Source organism: Scyliorhinus canicula, chromosome 11 (genome assembly GCF_902713615.1).
Source record: "Scyliorhinus canicula chromosome 11, sScyCan1.1, whole genome shotgun sequence".
Lineage (NCBI taxonomy): Eukaryota > Metazoa > Chordata > Chondrichthyes > Carcharhiniformes > Scyliorhinidae > Scyliorhinus > Scyliorhinus canicula.
Genome location: NC_052156.1, coordinates 66,114,596 through 66,130,648, shown reverse-complemented (window position 1 = coordinate 66,130,648; position 16,053 = coordinate 66,114,596). Strand labels below are relative to the sequence as shown.

Sequence of the window (16,053 nt, the reverse complement as noted above, 5' to 3'; positions counted from 1 at the left end):
TGGAAATGGTCATTTCCTGGCACTTGTGTGGTACAAATGTTACTCACCACTTGTCAGCTGCACTTGAACATGACTCCTCAGATGCTGAAGCAGTGTGGAAATGGTGCAGAACATTGTGCAAGCATCCTATTAGAACAGTACAGCACAGAACAGGCCCTTCGGCCCTCGATGTTGTGCCGAGCAATGATCACCCTACTCAAACCCACGTATCCACCCTATACCCGTAACCCAACAACCCCCCTTAACCTTACTTTTTAGGACACTACGGGCAATTTAGCATGGCCAATCCACCTAACCCGCACATCTTTGGACTGTGGGAGGAAACCGGAGCACCCGGAGGAAACCTACGCACACACGGGGAGGACGTGCAGACTCCACACAGACAGTGACCCAGCCGGGAATCGAACCTGGGAGCCTGGAGCTGTGAAGCATTTATGCTAACCACCATGCTACCGTGCTGCCCCCTATTGAATTATTCATGACCTGTTACATTGATTGAGATGGAGCAGTAATTGGCAGTGTATGATTTATCCTGCGTTTTGTGCGCAAAATGTATCTGGCCGATTTTCCCCATTTCCAAGTAGATGCCAGTGTTGTAGCTGTACTGGAATAGTTTGGCAAAGGATGCAGCATGTTCTGGAGGCTAAGTCTTCATGGCTATTGCCAGAATATAGTAGGACCCATATCTCTTTCAGTATCCATTACCTTACCTCCATATTTGTGGAGCCTCCTCCTCCAGTGAGTTGTTTAATTGTTCACTATCATTCACAACTGGATGTGGCAGGCCTGCAAAGCTTAGATCTGATTCAGTATTTGCAGAATGTCTTCACACTATCACTTGCTGCTTATGCTTTTAGGTACACAAGAAGCTTCACCAGGTTAACACCTAATTTTTCAGCCTGCCTGGTTCTGCTCCTGGCATTCGCTCTTTATTGAACCAGGCTTGATCCCCTAAATTGTTGATAATGATAGAGTGAGATATGCTGGGCCATGAGATTACAGATTGTGGCTGAGTACAATTCTGCTGCTGCTGATGTTTCACAGTGCCTGATTATCGCCCAGTTTTAAGTTGCTAGATCTGTTTGAAATCTATCCCATTCAGCACGGTGGTAATCCCACACAACATAGTGGAGGGTATTCTTAATATGAAGATGGGGCTTTGTTTCCACAAGGAATGTCCACTCCTACTGATACTCTCATGCATCTGTGACAGGCAGGTTGGTCAGGGTGTGGTCAAGTATTTTTTTCTCTCCTGTTGTGTCCCTCACCACTTGCTGTAGACCCGATCTGGCAGCCATGATCTTTAAGATTCAATACCTTGGGCTTTAAGATATTACTGAGCCACCCTTGATGATGAACATAGAAGTCCCACACTCAGAGTACATTCTGTGCCCTTGCCACCTGTGATGTTCTTTGATTTCTGAATGAAATGGCTTTGAAATGTAGTATCTCACATAGAACATCAAGCTATGTTTTGAACAAAGCTAATTTATTTCCACGGCAACTAAATAGATTTGAATTGCTTGCTAAGATATAAAAGAGTACTGATTCACTAAAACTGTGATTCTACCTAGAGTTTCTGATAACACAACTATTCTCTATCTCGCCGAACAACCTTCTCCCCGAATCAAGAGTATCATATGATGTGATTGATCTCCATCTAGTGGTTTGATGTGGTTATAGTAAATTGTTAATCTTTCATTGTTATTACAATACACATGTTGTCACATCCCCCTTTCTTTGAAGTTGTTTGGATATGCAAGCATGATTACAAGTATGAAACCACTTATTACATTTTAACATGATGCACACAATTCTATTCATATGACCCTGTATACAGTTTTTCAGTTTTTATCATAATCTTTGTTGTCCCAAGTAGGCTTATATTAACACTGCAATGAAGTTACTGTGAAAAGCCCCGTCGCTACATTCCGGCGCCTGTTCAGGTACACAGAGGGAGAATTCAGAAAGTCCAAATTACCTAACAGCACGTCTTTCGGGACTTGTGGGAGGAAACTGGAGCACCCGGAGGAAACCCACGCAGACACCTAGGAAGAATGTGCAGACTCCACACAGACAGTGACTAAACCTGGGAATCGAACCTGAGACACTGGCATTGTGAAGCTGTAGTGCTAACCGCTATGCTATTGTGCTGCCTTGTGCTGTTCACTACATATTCAGTTTTTCAGATGAATGCCATCTTCTGGTTGGTCTCCTGAGCATCGATCAAATTTGTGATCCTGTTTCTTTGTCTGGTTTTCTTTTAGGTATTTGAGCAATCATCAATTATTTCAGTCTTTCTTTCAGTCTTTTGAAATAACGCATTTTCCTTTTCCTTTTCTTCCTGGCTTTAGAGCCATCGCTCGTGAACTTTGTATGGTCCACACTCACATCTGCCTGTGTTATCTTGAATGGGAGATTTTTAACAAACAATGTCCTGCAGTCCCATTCTTGTTTGCTATCTGCATTGCTTTCCATACTGCATGCTTTGTCAAGTTTGACTGCAAGTCCCAACACTTTATTTCCATAGAATCCCAATGCTTTTTCTAGTTGTTCTTCAGTTTCATAGAATCATAGAATTTTCAGTGGAGAAGAAGGCCATTCTTCCCATTGAGTCTGCCCCGCCCTTGGAAAGACCACCCTACATAAGCCCACACCTCCACCCGTAACTCAGTAACCCCACCGAACCTTTTTGGACACTAACGGCAATTTATCATGGCCTAACCTGCACATCTTTGGATTGTGGGAGAAAACCGGAGCACCCGGAGGAAATCCACACAGTCACGGGGAGAACGTGCAGACTCCACACAGGCAGTGACCCAGCTGGGAATCAAACCTGGGACACTGGAGCTGTGAGGCAACTGTGCTAGCCACTGTGCTACCATAACTGTTCTCTATCTCGCCGATGAATCTTCTCCCCGAATCAAGAATATCACATGATCCACATATCTGTGCTTGATCACCATCTAGTGGTTGGATGTAGTTATAGTAAACTGTTAACCCTTCATTGTTACTACAATGCACATATTGTCACACCACCCTCAATGCTTCTTCCCAGTGGTATTCAACATGGAATAGTACATGGTAATCAGCACGAGGTCTCCTTGCCCATCTTTAATCGGAAGCCATGAAATTTCCAATGATCTGGAGTTAATATGAGACTATATGTCACTGCACAGACATATCTGCTGAGTCTGTCCTGCCAGTGGGTCAGACCATACCCAGAGTCTGGAATTTATCTGCAAGGTATAATTCCGTGAGTTTGATCATGTCAGGCTGTTTCTTGACTAATCTGTGAGATAGTTCTTACAATTTTGCTGCAAATACCACCAGATGTAGGAAGGAGGAGTGTAATACAACATTTACTCGCCAGCCACATTGCTATGGACCTGGAGTCACAATTGACCAGACCAGGTAAGGATGGAAGATGGCCTTCCCGAAAGGACGATGGTGAAGAAAACATTTTTTTCTGACAATTGGTGACTTTCAATTTCGATATTTATTGAATTAAAATTTCATCGTCTGCCGTGATGGAATTCAATCCCGGGCCTCCAGAGAGTTATCTTGGCTCTGCTCCAGTGACACGAGCACTATGCCATCGCCGCCTCCATTTTAGTAGAAGTGAATGCATTCCGTCTTGATCCTTTACTTTAAACTCATCAAGACTTCAATCTAAATACATAATCAAAATACTGTAGATACTGGAAATCTGAAATAAACTCTTAATAAATATTTGTGGTTGGAGGCACTTTCCTGACACAATGGCACTTCAATCGGGGAAAAGGGGGAGCATTTCCTGGAGTTCAGGATTACAGTCATCCATGTGATGTTGAGCTTACATTTCTTCAATTCTTTTTGAAAACTGTTCCGGGAACAAGTACTCAATTTTGGCACATTGCCATAACCCAGTAAAAAGTTTTTAAATTATGCTGTCCTTGAATTATATTATATTGCTATGTGCCAATGCGGCTTTAAATCAACCCTTCACAGTTAGTTTCCCAATGAAATGATCAACTTAAACTAAAGATTGGGCCATTTTGCACAAGTAAAAATTCCTCAGGAATATCATGGAGCTGGATTCTCTGATCCTGCTGATATGTGCGCAGGATCGGTCTGGTCTTGCGACCAGAAAGTTGGCGTTGCCCCCACACCGATCCTCGGTCCGATGGTGGGCTAGCAACCGTGCAGCATAAAACCCCCAGCTTTACCTACGGTACAGCCGCAGAATGGCCGCACGTGCAGCATGGCGCCAGATGTGCGCGGACCCGGCCTGCCAAAAGCTGCCCCCCTGTAGCTCGCCTTGCCACTCCTGGACCACCCCCCATCGTTGCCCTGCCAGCCCCCGCCAAATCCCTTCCTGGTAACGGAATGTCTCCTCCCCAACTGTGGCGGCGCTGGACTCAGTCCAAAGCCGCCACGCGATGTTCCCAAACGGTGTGAGCACAAGTGCCACACGCTGCCGGGGACTCGGCCCATCAAGGGGCGAAGCATCGGAGGAGGGCCTCGGGTGATGTCTTGGGGCCATCCATATGGAGTGTGGCATACTCCCCGATTACGCCGTTTTTGAGGGGGCAGAGCATCGGAAAAACAGCGCTGATCCCGATTCTGGCATCAAAGGGGATTCTCCAGGCGATCGCCGAACATGATTTTGGCTTCTCCAATCAGAGAATCCCGCCCATTATGTTCGTGCATTTAGAGTTTGTGCATTGTTTTCAGTGGTCTGCACTCCTCAATTCATTTCAGAATGTGGACCATGGCTTCAGCTTCAGCTCACTCACCGTCTATGAAGCGGAATCTGAGGCACATCTTCAAGGGGCTCATTATTGATTTGGCAGCACCTGCTTGCTATATGAAGAACACTGAAATACATTAGGCAACCAGGTCTGCAGTCCTGTGACTCTTTGAAAGCAGGCACATGAACAGTTTTGAGTGCAAGGTGGAGATACTTTTTAAACTAAACTTTCCAAATCCAACTAAGTGTACTGTTATTCTTCGCTTCAATTGCACTACATTCATCTGGAATAATCCAACCATAAGAAGCTTGTTTCGCCTTTGCACCCATTACACCCATTTTATCGCAGAATCTGCAGCTAATGTTAGATTAGTGGTTAGTATATTCATAATTTATGGCTTGCTTGATAATGCATGCAGCATTTTACAGTTTTCCAGTATAACACTGAAGCAGTTCCTAGCATAGTTGTGACTTCCAGTCACAAGATGTAGCAAAGCTGATTACTTTTATGGTGGATTCTGTTTGACCCATGTTACTGTCTCTTCAAAAAGAGTATGGCAGTTGCTTCCAAACATAGTTGCTTCCTCTGTGTCACTTAAAGACGACTTCCTTGCACTGAATAAATACAAAAATGTGTGAAAAAGTCACATTAGAAACCGGTTTTCCATTGAGATTAGCTTGTTTAATCAATCAATAGAAAATAATTGCATCTACATCTGCTGTCAAAGTATTTTTAAGCGCACAATGTTAACAATAATACAAGTTATTTATATATATGTGTGGATTTATATGTAGCAAAACAATTGTTGAGTTGAAGGTCATTACAGACTGCAATATGTCATTACAGACTGCAAGTTCTGCTTTGCGATCGTGCAGTGCACAAAATAACAATTATTGTCATTTGCTTCCTGTGAAACATTCTGAAGGATTTTCAAAAAACCTGCTATGGCTTTTGATGTACCATCAATTGGACTCGAGACACGATTAAGATCCAAACTGTGGCTTCAATCAGCTAGTTGTTAGCCCGGTGGTCGACTACAGAATAAGGCCGACCGCCGGGAACTCTGGGTACTTATACCCCGCCTCCGAGGCGGGGTCTACTTGCCTCTCGACCAATTGGTGAGCAGTCACATGACAGCCAATCGGACGAGAGGCACATGACAAGCCGGAGCCAATGGGAAACCCATGCTCTGCACCAATGGCAGTGCTCACATTCATACCACCACACCTTTGTATATACATGCAAGTTTCTTTCAAAATGCCTTGATTGGTTGGAGTGATTTTAAAGCTTGAAGTGCAGCCTGTTTTGTATGTACCTAATTATCACAAATGTTCAAATAAAGTAAGTAAGTCAGTGCTTTTCTTTCAGTTTCCCCTCCTGAAGTACACTTTGGGCTGAATATTCCCAGGCAGATGCCGGGTGAGGAACCCAACATCATCCTGTCTACATCTGGGTTTCATCCAGGCGGGTTTGAAGGTGAATATGGAACCTCAATCCAGGCAGTGGATAAGGCACATATATATTCTAATAGGCAATTTAGTATTGCTTTAACCAAGAATTCTGGCTTCAACGACCAGTGGATGTTTTTCCTGAGTTGTCAGGAACGTTTTCATGCAATGAGTGGTTAAAATCTGGAACGCTGTGCCTGAGAGTGCGGTGAATTCAGCTGTAAACATTCCAAAAGGAATTAGACTGTTATCAGAAAAAGAAGAATGTGCAGGGTTACCGGGAGAAGGCAAGGGAATGGCACCTGGTGAATTGTTTATTCAGAAAGCTGGTGCAGACACAATGGGCCAAATGGCCTTTTACTGTGCTGTAATAATCCTGTGATTCTGTGACTTGCGTGCTGTTAGCCTTTACTATAGAATGGGAGCTGATAACACCTCTCTACCTTGGACCTTTAATAAAGAACAAGAGGAAGCAGCAATACCAACAGCAGCAGCAGCATCGGCTGCCTCCCCCTCAGCTACCTATTCCTCCAAAGGGGGGAAGGGATGGATATAGAGATCGAACTCAAAGAAAATGAGACACCCCAACACACAGTCCATACAGATGATCAGCTCTCTCGATATGTGTGAACATCAATACCTCAGGTTGTTCAAGGTTTCATAGGTCATTGGTTACATTTGCAGCCTTTTGGATGAAAACCTCCTCCCCAGTGGACCAGGTGGTCACGCATTGCCAGGAACAATCAAGGCGGCTATCACTGGTTAACTACTTTACCATTGTTCCGTGCCCACCAGCTAAGTCTCTGCCTCTCCCTCAGGTTGTGTGCTGTCTTCACTGCAAGGCAATATAGAGTTATGTGTTATAAATTACTTGCAAGAGAAGGGCAATATTTGGAGAGACAAAAATATGAGAGGGAAATAGGAAGAGGGAGAACGTAAGGGTTGTCTATTCAGATGGGGATGTGAGAAACTGCCTGGAGAGAGAAGAGGTGCAGTTGCAAGGTGTATCATTCTGAGGAGAGCTGTGCAAGAGCATGCTGTTAAAATCAATGTTTGGGGTGTGGATCGCTGAATGTTCTTAACAAGATTTTCCTAAAGCCCTTAAAAATAAATTAAATGTAGGACTGTACATGACAGCATAAAGGTATATTTTATCCATTAGCCGAACCCAAAGGTCAAGAACTTCACGTGACAATTTCTTAGATCTTTCATGGCCCATTTTTCAAAACATTTAACCATCACTTATTTCTAACTATATAGATGGACACAAATTGTAAGCAAGTTGAGACTGTCAATCTATATAATTAGAAATGCTTCCATTGATTATTCTTGTGATTATTAGCAAGTACATTTATTTTTGGTTATTGCAAAAACACATAACCGTATCCTATTTTCAATCTTTTATGACCTAATGTCTATTACATGCCATGTTCTTTTGTCACTTAAGAAATAGCTACAGATTCTTCTCACGTGAAATACATATCAATTTAAACTCAGTCATGTATCTTCTTTCACAATTTAATATTTGAAACAAAATTGTCAATTGTACAAGATCTAAGGCACCTTAAACCTGAAAGTAAATGAAAATGTTTAATTTATCCTAGCTGTGCATAGCTTGAACTGGGAGATTGACTCAAGTGGTCTCTCCTGTACCTGCACATTTGCAAAAGTAATTGGCACCTCATTCTTCCTTATCAAACTGTTCATTTGGATTTGCTGCTTATCCATTTGTTAACAACATTTCCAAAATGTTTTTCCACATATAGTTTTGAGCCAGAATTTGCGATAAAATTAATGGTGTGTCTCATGACACTTCCCATGTCACTCACTGTTATTTATGAGTAAATGGTACAGCAATTTCAAACAAAGAATTGATGCGTGGTTAAATGTAAATATCCTAAAGTTGCTGTTCAAGTTGTACTCGTCAGTCATTAGTTTCACGAAAGTGACGTTTTGCTGCCTGTTTCATCATTAACAGTCATCAAACAATGTGAAGTTGCTGTATTTGTGCATCAGAGCTGAATTAAATCAATTGCAGATATTTGGTCATCGTGATTAGATGTGGATGTTCCATTTTAATTATGTGACAGTTGTTTATTATTGACAATTGTTATGATTCCAGTTGATGGACAAGTCTGAGCCCAGGTTGGTACCTGACCGGATAGATCCTCGCTTTTAATGTATTTTCAGAAATATGGAACGTGGTCATTGAACAGATTCAAATCTGCTGATGTACTTTTAACAAAAGAGGAAATAATTTATTAAGCAGGAAATTATTAGCTATGTTATGCTTCTCCTCAACTATATATTTAAAGATATATACAGATTTGTAAGGATAACACGAGTTACAAAGTCTATCTTGTTCTCTAACATGCACAGAAATGCAGTCCGTTTAAATCAATAGGCAATCTGTGGTCAGACCCACCACACTCTGAAACCAAGTGACAGACGACACCCTAAACAACTTATATGAATTTCTCATCAACTACCCCCAGACACATGTCACACTATGAGCCAACTGGTCTCACAGAAGCTCTGTCTTTTAACTTGGGTTTCCATCTCCACTCTCGAAGAATTTAGAATTTCCTCCTGAACTATGCTTTAATTTGGACATATGACGAAGAATCCATCTCCAGGGTTTCAACCTCTCCTTTTTATGTTTCTCTCCCCTGGATTGCAAAGTACATTTAAGTTTTACCTTCCATGCACTGTGTCATATTCTCATTCCAACAGAAAACCACTGCTTCATACGATCGTTGGAAGGAGTCACAAATCACAAACCTTTTACTGTTTCCTTGGATCTTCTGGCTTCTCAGAAGCCCACTTTACCTTGATTCTGCTCCCCACAGCTTTCTCTCTCTAATTTGGAGCCTTTTCCTTTGCTCTTTGTTTTAACTTCACTGAACAGGGCCTTGTTTAGTCTCCTAGTTTTTGTTCCTTGATTTAAGTTTCTTTCTGGGACTTCCTTTTTATCCCACTGCCTGGTTTATGGAACTCCCCATGGCACCTTCTTACTGCCTACTGAAGTAAAACTGTTTTCTGTTTCCTCGTGGTTCCCCCATTGCTCAGCAACAGCCCAGTTTTTTCGACTTACATTAATTTCCCTAAATCAGGACCCCCCCCCCCCCCCCCCCACAGCAGCATAGCTCTCCACTTCAAGGGTCATAACACCTAATTAAAATGCAGCTACACAAGTAAAACAACAGGCTTACAGGCAACTCTTTAAAGTGAAACCAAAACGCTGGTTCCCCCTTTCCCAACACACATACAGGAAAATAAATTAAACCTAAACTCAAAGCTGTAGCTTATTCCTTACACACATAAATACAACTTACTTAAAATGATCTCAACTTTAAAAAAAGTTTGGAATTTCATTCTTCAGGCTTTAGATTTTTGAGGAAGATGTTAAAAATGCAGAATTGATGTTTGCCCTGCTCACTTATATCTGTGAATCTCTGTTATTCTTGTCATGCTGTTATCGCAACAACTCTGTGTGCCCAAAAATCTTTGAGCTGAATGTACAAATCTAACTAGTGGCAGATGTCATTAGGTGCCCTTCTGCAGAAGTTTCTGACCCGCTGCCTTTTTTCCTTACTCTGCATCGGTGCTTCTAAATGTATTTGTCATTTCTTTACTCATGGATCTGCCCTTTAACAGAGCATCAATGAATGTCTTGGCCCCTAAAGCTTCACAAGTACAAGTTTCAAAATATTGCAAGATAGGTACATTATTTTAATGGATGATCCGTTTCAACTTGTGCTGCAATGTTTTTCATCGGCTGTTGTTTTTTCAATCATTGAAATACATAAAAAATTGTCATACGATAAACGATCTGTGATAAAAATAATTCTGGCCTCAAAACCCGTCTTCAAAATTCGTCTTCTAAAAGCAAAGCCCTTGCGCGGCCGGTGATAACGGACATCTGGAATTGCTGGGCCATCAAGAAGAATGGCGAGGCTAGAATAAGAGCATTTAAAATGGAAGGACTTGGATGATAGATAACAGAGAACATTGAACTGTACAGCACAGTATAGGCTCTTCGGCCATCGATGTACTGCGACCACTTATCCTAATTTAAGATCAACCTAACCTACACCCTTCAATTTACTGCTGTACATGTGCCTGTCCAAGAGTTGATTAAATGTCCCTAATGACTCTGACTCCACCACCTACGCTGATAGTGCATTCCACACACCCACCACTCTCTTGTGCAAAGAAGCGACCTCTGACATCTCCCCTCTACCTTCCTCCAAACACCTTAAAATTATGTCCCCTTGTGACAGCCATTTCCACCCTGCGGAAAAGTCTCTGGCTATCCACTCTGTCCATGCTTCTCATCACCTTGTACTCCTCTAACAAGTCACCTCTCTTCCTTCTTCGCTCCAGTGAGAAAAGCCCTAGCTCCCTCAACCTTTCTTCATAAGACATACCCTCCAGACCAGGCAACATCCTGGTCAATCTCCTCTGCACCCTTTCCAAAGCATCCACACCCTTCCTATAATGAGGCGACCAGAACTGGACACAATATATAGGGCAGCACGTTAGCACAAGTGAGTAGCACGTTGGCTTCACAGCGCCAGGGTCCCAGGTTCGATTCCCTGCTGGGTTACTGTCTGTGCGGAGTCTGCATGTTCTCCCTGTGCCTGCGTGGGTTTCCTCTGGGTGCTCCACGTGCAGGGTAGGTGGATTGGCCATGATAAATTTCCCTTAGTGACCAAAATGGGGGGGGAGGGGGTTATTGGATTATGGAGATGAGGTGAAAGTGAGGGCTTAAGTGGGCCGGTGCAGACTCGATGGGCCGAATGGCCTCCTTCTGCACTGTATGTTCTATGTTCTATTCCAAGTGTGGTCTAACCAGGGTTTTATAAAGCTGCAGCAAAACCTCGCAGCTCTTAAACTCAATCCCCCTGTTAATGAAAGCAAACACATCATATGCTTTCTTAATAACTCTATCAACCTAGGTGGCAACTTTGAGGGATCTGTGTAAGTGGACCCTAAGATCCCTCTGTTCCTCCACACTTCCAAGAATCCTGCCTTTTACCCTGTATTCAACATTTAAATTCGACCTTCCAAAATGAATCACCACATTTATCTAGGTTGACTTCCATCTGCCACTTCTCAGCCCAGCTCTGCATCCTGTCAATGTCCTGTTGTAACTTGCAACAGCTCTCAACAGTATCTATAACTCCATAAACCTTTGTGTCATCGGCAAACTTACTAACCCACCCTTCCACTTCCTCATCCAAGTCATTTATAAAAACCACAAAGAGCAGAGGTCCCAGAACAGATCCCTGCGAGACACTGCTAGTCACTGACCTCCAGGCAGAATACTTTTCATCCATGACCACTCGCTGTCTTCTTTCGGCCAGTCAATTCTGTATACAGACAGCCACATTTCCCTGTATCCCATGTGCCCTGACTTTCTGAATGAGCCTACCATGGGGAACCTTATCAAATGCCTTACTGAAATCCATATACACCACATCCACTGCCAACCTTCATCAAGTGTCTCGTCACATCCTCAAAGAATTCAATGAGGCTTGTGAGGCATGATTTGCCCCTCACAAAGCCTGCTGACTATCTTTGAACAAGCTATGTTGTTCTAAATAATCATAAATCTTGGGCTAGATTCTCTCTTGTGGGGACTAAATCCCCATGCCCGCCGGGTGATTGTCCATCTGCAAGGAGGCTAGCAGGGCCCCGGCGTGCGCCCGTAGCTCTGGCTGCTGGAGGGGCCCTGCAGTTACTCCCACATGGCCACACATGAGCACGACAGCCGGCCGCAGGTCCATGCGTGCGGCGGCTGTCTTCGCACCAGTCCCCGCACAACATGGCGGAGCCCTCCAGGGGCCTGCGCGGAGGAACATAGGCCGCCCCTGGAATGAGCGCGTCCGCTGATCAGTAGCCACCGATATTGGACCTGGCCAGCGTGGAGCACCCCCCCCCCCCCCCCCCCCCCCCCCCGGGGCCCGGATCCCCATCCCCCCACCAGGATGGCCCCCGCAGCCAGAACGGGTGGGCCTGCCAGGTGGGACCACATGTAAACCACGCCGGTGGGACTTGGCGGAACTCGGCGGGCACTCGGCCCATCATGAGTGGAGATTCGCCAGGGGGGCCGCTTTCAACGGTCCCCGAGCAGTGCCGTGCAATTGCCGGTTGCGGAGAATCACGTGCTGGGAGCCTATTTTGGGTAATACTTTGCCCCAGCACCGAGCGTGATTTCGGCACAGAGGGTCAGAGAATCCCGCCCTCTATCTCTCAGAATCCTTTTTGGTATTTTGCTCACCAGAGATGTAAGATTGACTGGTCTGTAATTCCCAGGGATTTCCCTATTACCTTTCCTGAGCAGGTGAACAACATTCACCTCCCTCCAATCATCCGGTATTTCTCCAGTGGAGAGTGAGGACGCAAAGATCATTGCCAATGGCGCAGCAATCTCCTCCCTTCCTTCCTGTAGAAACTTTGGGTATATCCCGTCTGGCCCAGGGTACTTATCTATCCTGATGCTTTTCAAAATTTCCAGCATGTCCTCCTTCTTAATATCAATATGTTCGAGCCTATTAACCTGGTTCAAGCTGTTCTCACGAGTAACAAGGTCCCTCTCTCAAGTGAATACTGAAGTAAAATATTCATTTCCTTCAATTCTAGACACAAGTTCCCTCCACTATCACTGATCGGCCCTACTCTCACTCTGATCATCCTCTTAATTTTCACCTAAGTGTAGAACGCCTTGGAGTTTTCCCTACTCCTCCCCGCCAGGGCTTTTTCATGTCCCCTTCTAGCTCTCCTAAGTCCATTTAGGAGATCCTTTCTGGCTCCCTTGTAAGCCTCTAGAGCCGTGCCAGATCCTAGCTTCCTCAACCTTATGCAAGCTTCCTTCTTCCTCTTGACTAGAAGCTCCATTTCTCTGGTCATCCAAGGCTCCTTCACCTTACCATTCCTTCCTTGTCTCAGTGTGACAAAACAATCCAGCACTTGCAGCAAGTGCTCCTTAAACAACCCCCAAATTACTGTTGAGCATTTCCCTGAGAATATCTGTTCCCAATTTATGCTCCTTGGCTCCTGTCTAATAGAAGTATAATTTCCCCTCCCCCCAATTAAAAAACTTCCCAAACTGTCTGTTCCTATCCCTCTCCAGGACTATGGTAAAGGTCAAGGAGTTGTGGTCACTGTCACCGAAATTCTCTCCTACCAAGACATGTAACACCCGGCCTGGTTCGTTGCCACGCACCAAATCCAATATGGCCTCCCCCCGAGTCGGCCTATCTACATATTGTGTCCTGGACACACCTGACAGAACCTGCTCCATCTAAACCATTTGCACAAAAGAGGTTCCAGTCAAAATGAGGGAAATTGAAGTTACCCATGACAACTCTGTTACTTCTGCACCTTTCCAGGGTCTGCCATCCAATCTGTTCCTCCATCTCTCTGCTGCTACTGGGGGGTCTATAGAAAACTCCCAATAAAGTGACTGCTCCTTTCTTGTTTCTGACTTCCACCCAATACAGACTCAGTAGACAACCCCTCCCCGACTACCTCCTTTTCTACAGTTGTGATGCACTCTCTAATTAACAGTTCAACTTCTCCTCCTCTTTTACCACCCTCCCTATTCTTCTTAAAATATCTAAATTCCGGAACATCTAACAACCATTCCTGCCCCTGTGAAATCCATGTCTCCATAATGGCCACAACTTCGTGGTTCCAAGTACTGATCCATGCTCTAAGTTCATCTCCCTTATTCCTGACACTCCTGGCATTGAAACAGACACACTTTAACCCATTCCACTGAGTGCAACTTTGCCCTATCAACTGTCTATCCTTCCTTACAGACTCGCTGCATACTATTTCTGCCTGTCCAACAGCTACCCTATCCTTTGATCCGTAGCTCTGGTTCCCATTCACCTGCCAAACTAGTTTAAATTCTCCTGAAGAGCTCTAGCAAATCTCCCGCCCAGGATATTGGTGCCCTGCCTGTTTAGGTGCAACCTGTCCCTCACATATAGGTTCCACTTTCCCCAGATGGCATCCCAGTGATCTACTTATCTGAAGCCTTCCCACCTGCACCAGCCCTGTAGCCACGTGTTCAGCTGCACTTGCTCTCTGTTCCTTGCCTTCCTAGCACGCAGCAATCCTGAGATTACATGTGGCACAGACGGCCAAGTGGGAAAATGAGTGGATGCTGAGAAAGCTGATGTTAAGTTGACCTTGTTTCAGACAGTAATATTGAGGTTACAAATAGAATTTGGATATTGAATGCAACAGAGGGGGAATGTTTTGATAAAGACCTGATGCAAAGCACATGGAAAACCTGCACAAGGAAGACCCATGGTGGCATGGTTGATGACATTAGAATTTGGATTAGCTTCTCTATTGGATAGGGAGTGAAGACGGGGGTGATGAAATTCAGTACAGCAAACTTTATCATACTGCAGTCAACCCTCTGAATGGAGATGGAAAAAATACAAGACAAGGCCTCAAAATATAATTCCCAAAACTGTCTGTGATTCCAACTTCAGTCAACTTTTTATTCATGACAGAGTTGCATCTTGCACCCAAGTTTGACATTACTTTGTCGCTTTTGAATTAACATAATGGCAGAACAATGGACGGGATTCTGTGATCCTGAGTCTAAGTGTTGACGCCATCGGATCAGCAATGCTGGCCCCTACAGGGGGCCAGCACGGCACTGAAGTGGTTCACGCCGCTCCAGCTGCTGATCCTGTCGTGAACTGAGCGCCATGGGATCCACGCATGCACAGTGGCACTGGCGCCAACACGCGCATGCGCAGTGGCTCCCTTCAACGCGCCGGCCCCGGCGCAATATGGTGCAGGGCTGCAGGGGCCGGCGTGGAACAAAGGTGGGACCCGATGGTGGGCCAGGCCAAATCGGAGGCCCCCCCGGGGTCATACCCGCCTCCCCCCCCCCCCCCCCCCCCCCACAGGCTGCCCCCCGACCATTCCATGCCGGGTTCCCGCCGGCTGAGAGCAGGTGTGGACGGCGACGGCGGGACTCGGGTTTTTTACGATGGCCACTTGGCCCATCAGAATCGGCGGGGGGGAGGGGGGGTTCTGCGTAGAGCTGCCCCCAACCGGCGCCGCACGAACCACGCCGGCACCAATGGCGGCGATTCTCTGTGGAGAATCGTGTGCCACATCGGGGCAGCGTGCCGTGATTCGCGCCGGCCGCTGTTATTCTCCGGCCCGGCCCCGGGCTGAGAGAATCCCGCCCATGATTTTTATTTTAATGGGAGACAACACAACGGGAATCCTGTTTCGTGCCACATCTAAAAATTCGATAGTATAAATTGGTACTCCAATTTGGCTCTGGTTTCGGAGGTGTCATAGAATCCCTATAGTGCATAAGGAGTCTGCACCGACCCTCTGAAAGAGAACTACACCCAACTTTCCTGCCGTATCTCAATTAAACCCTTAACCTAACCTACACATCCCTGGACACTATGGGGCAATTTGGCATGGCTAATCCACCTAACTTTCACTTCTTTGGACTGTGGGAGAAAAGCAGAGCACCTGGAGGACACCCACACAAACACGGGGAGATTGTGGAACTGACACAGACAGTCACTCAAGGCTGGAATTTAACCTCTGCCCCTGGCGCTGTGAGGCAGCATTGCTAAGCACTGTGCCACTTTGCCGCCCCTGTCATAGACTGCCGTAACTGGTTTCACACCCATATCACTTTGCAATGAGTATGGCGTAATATGTAAGGATGGTTTTTAAAAGCATCTGAGGTTCCAGTCAGCTGGTTGGGTTCTTAACGCAGCTGTTTTCAATGTCGTGCGAATACCTTAATATTCAGAACTTCCACCACTGACCTGCCGAGTTCTGAATTCTGTATCTCTGTAATCCGTCAC

At 45.2% G+C, this 16,053-nt stretch overlaps 1 protein-coding gene across 4 annotated transcripts in view; it reads left to right on the top strand.

Moving 5' to 3' along the window:
- The window catches only part of LOC119973115 (contactin-4-like), a 3,053,649-nt gene that overhangs the window by 964,904 nt on the left and 2,072,692 nt on the right, over positions 1-16,053 (top strand). The gene's annotated exons all lie outside the window — the stretch shown is intronic.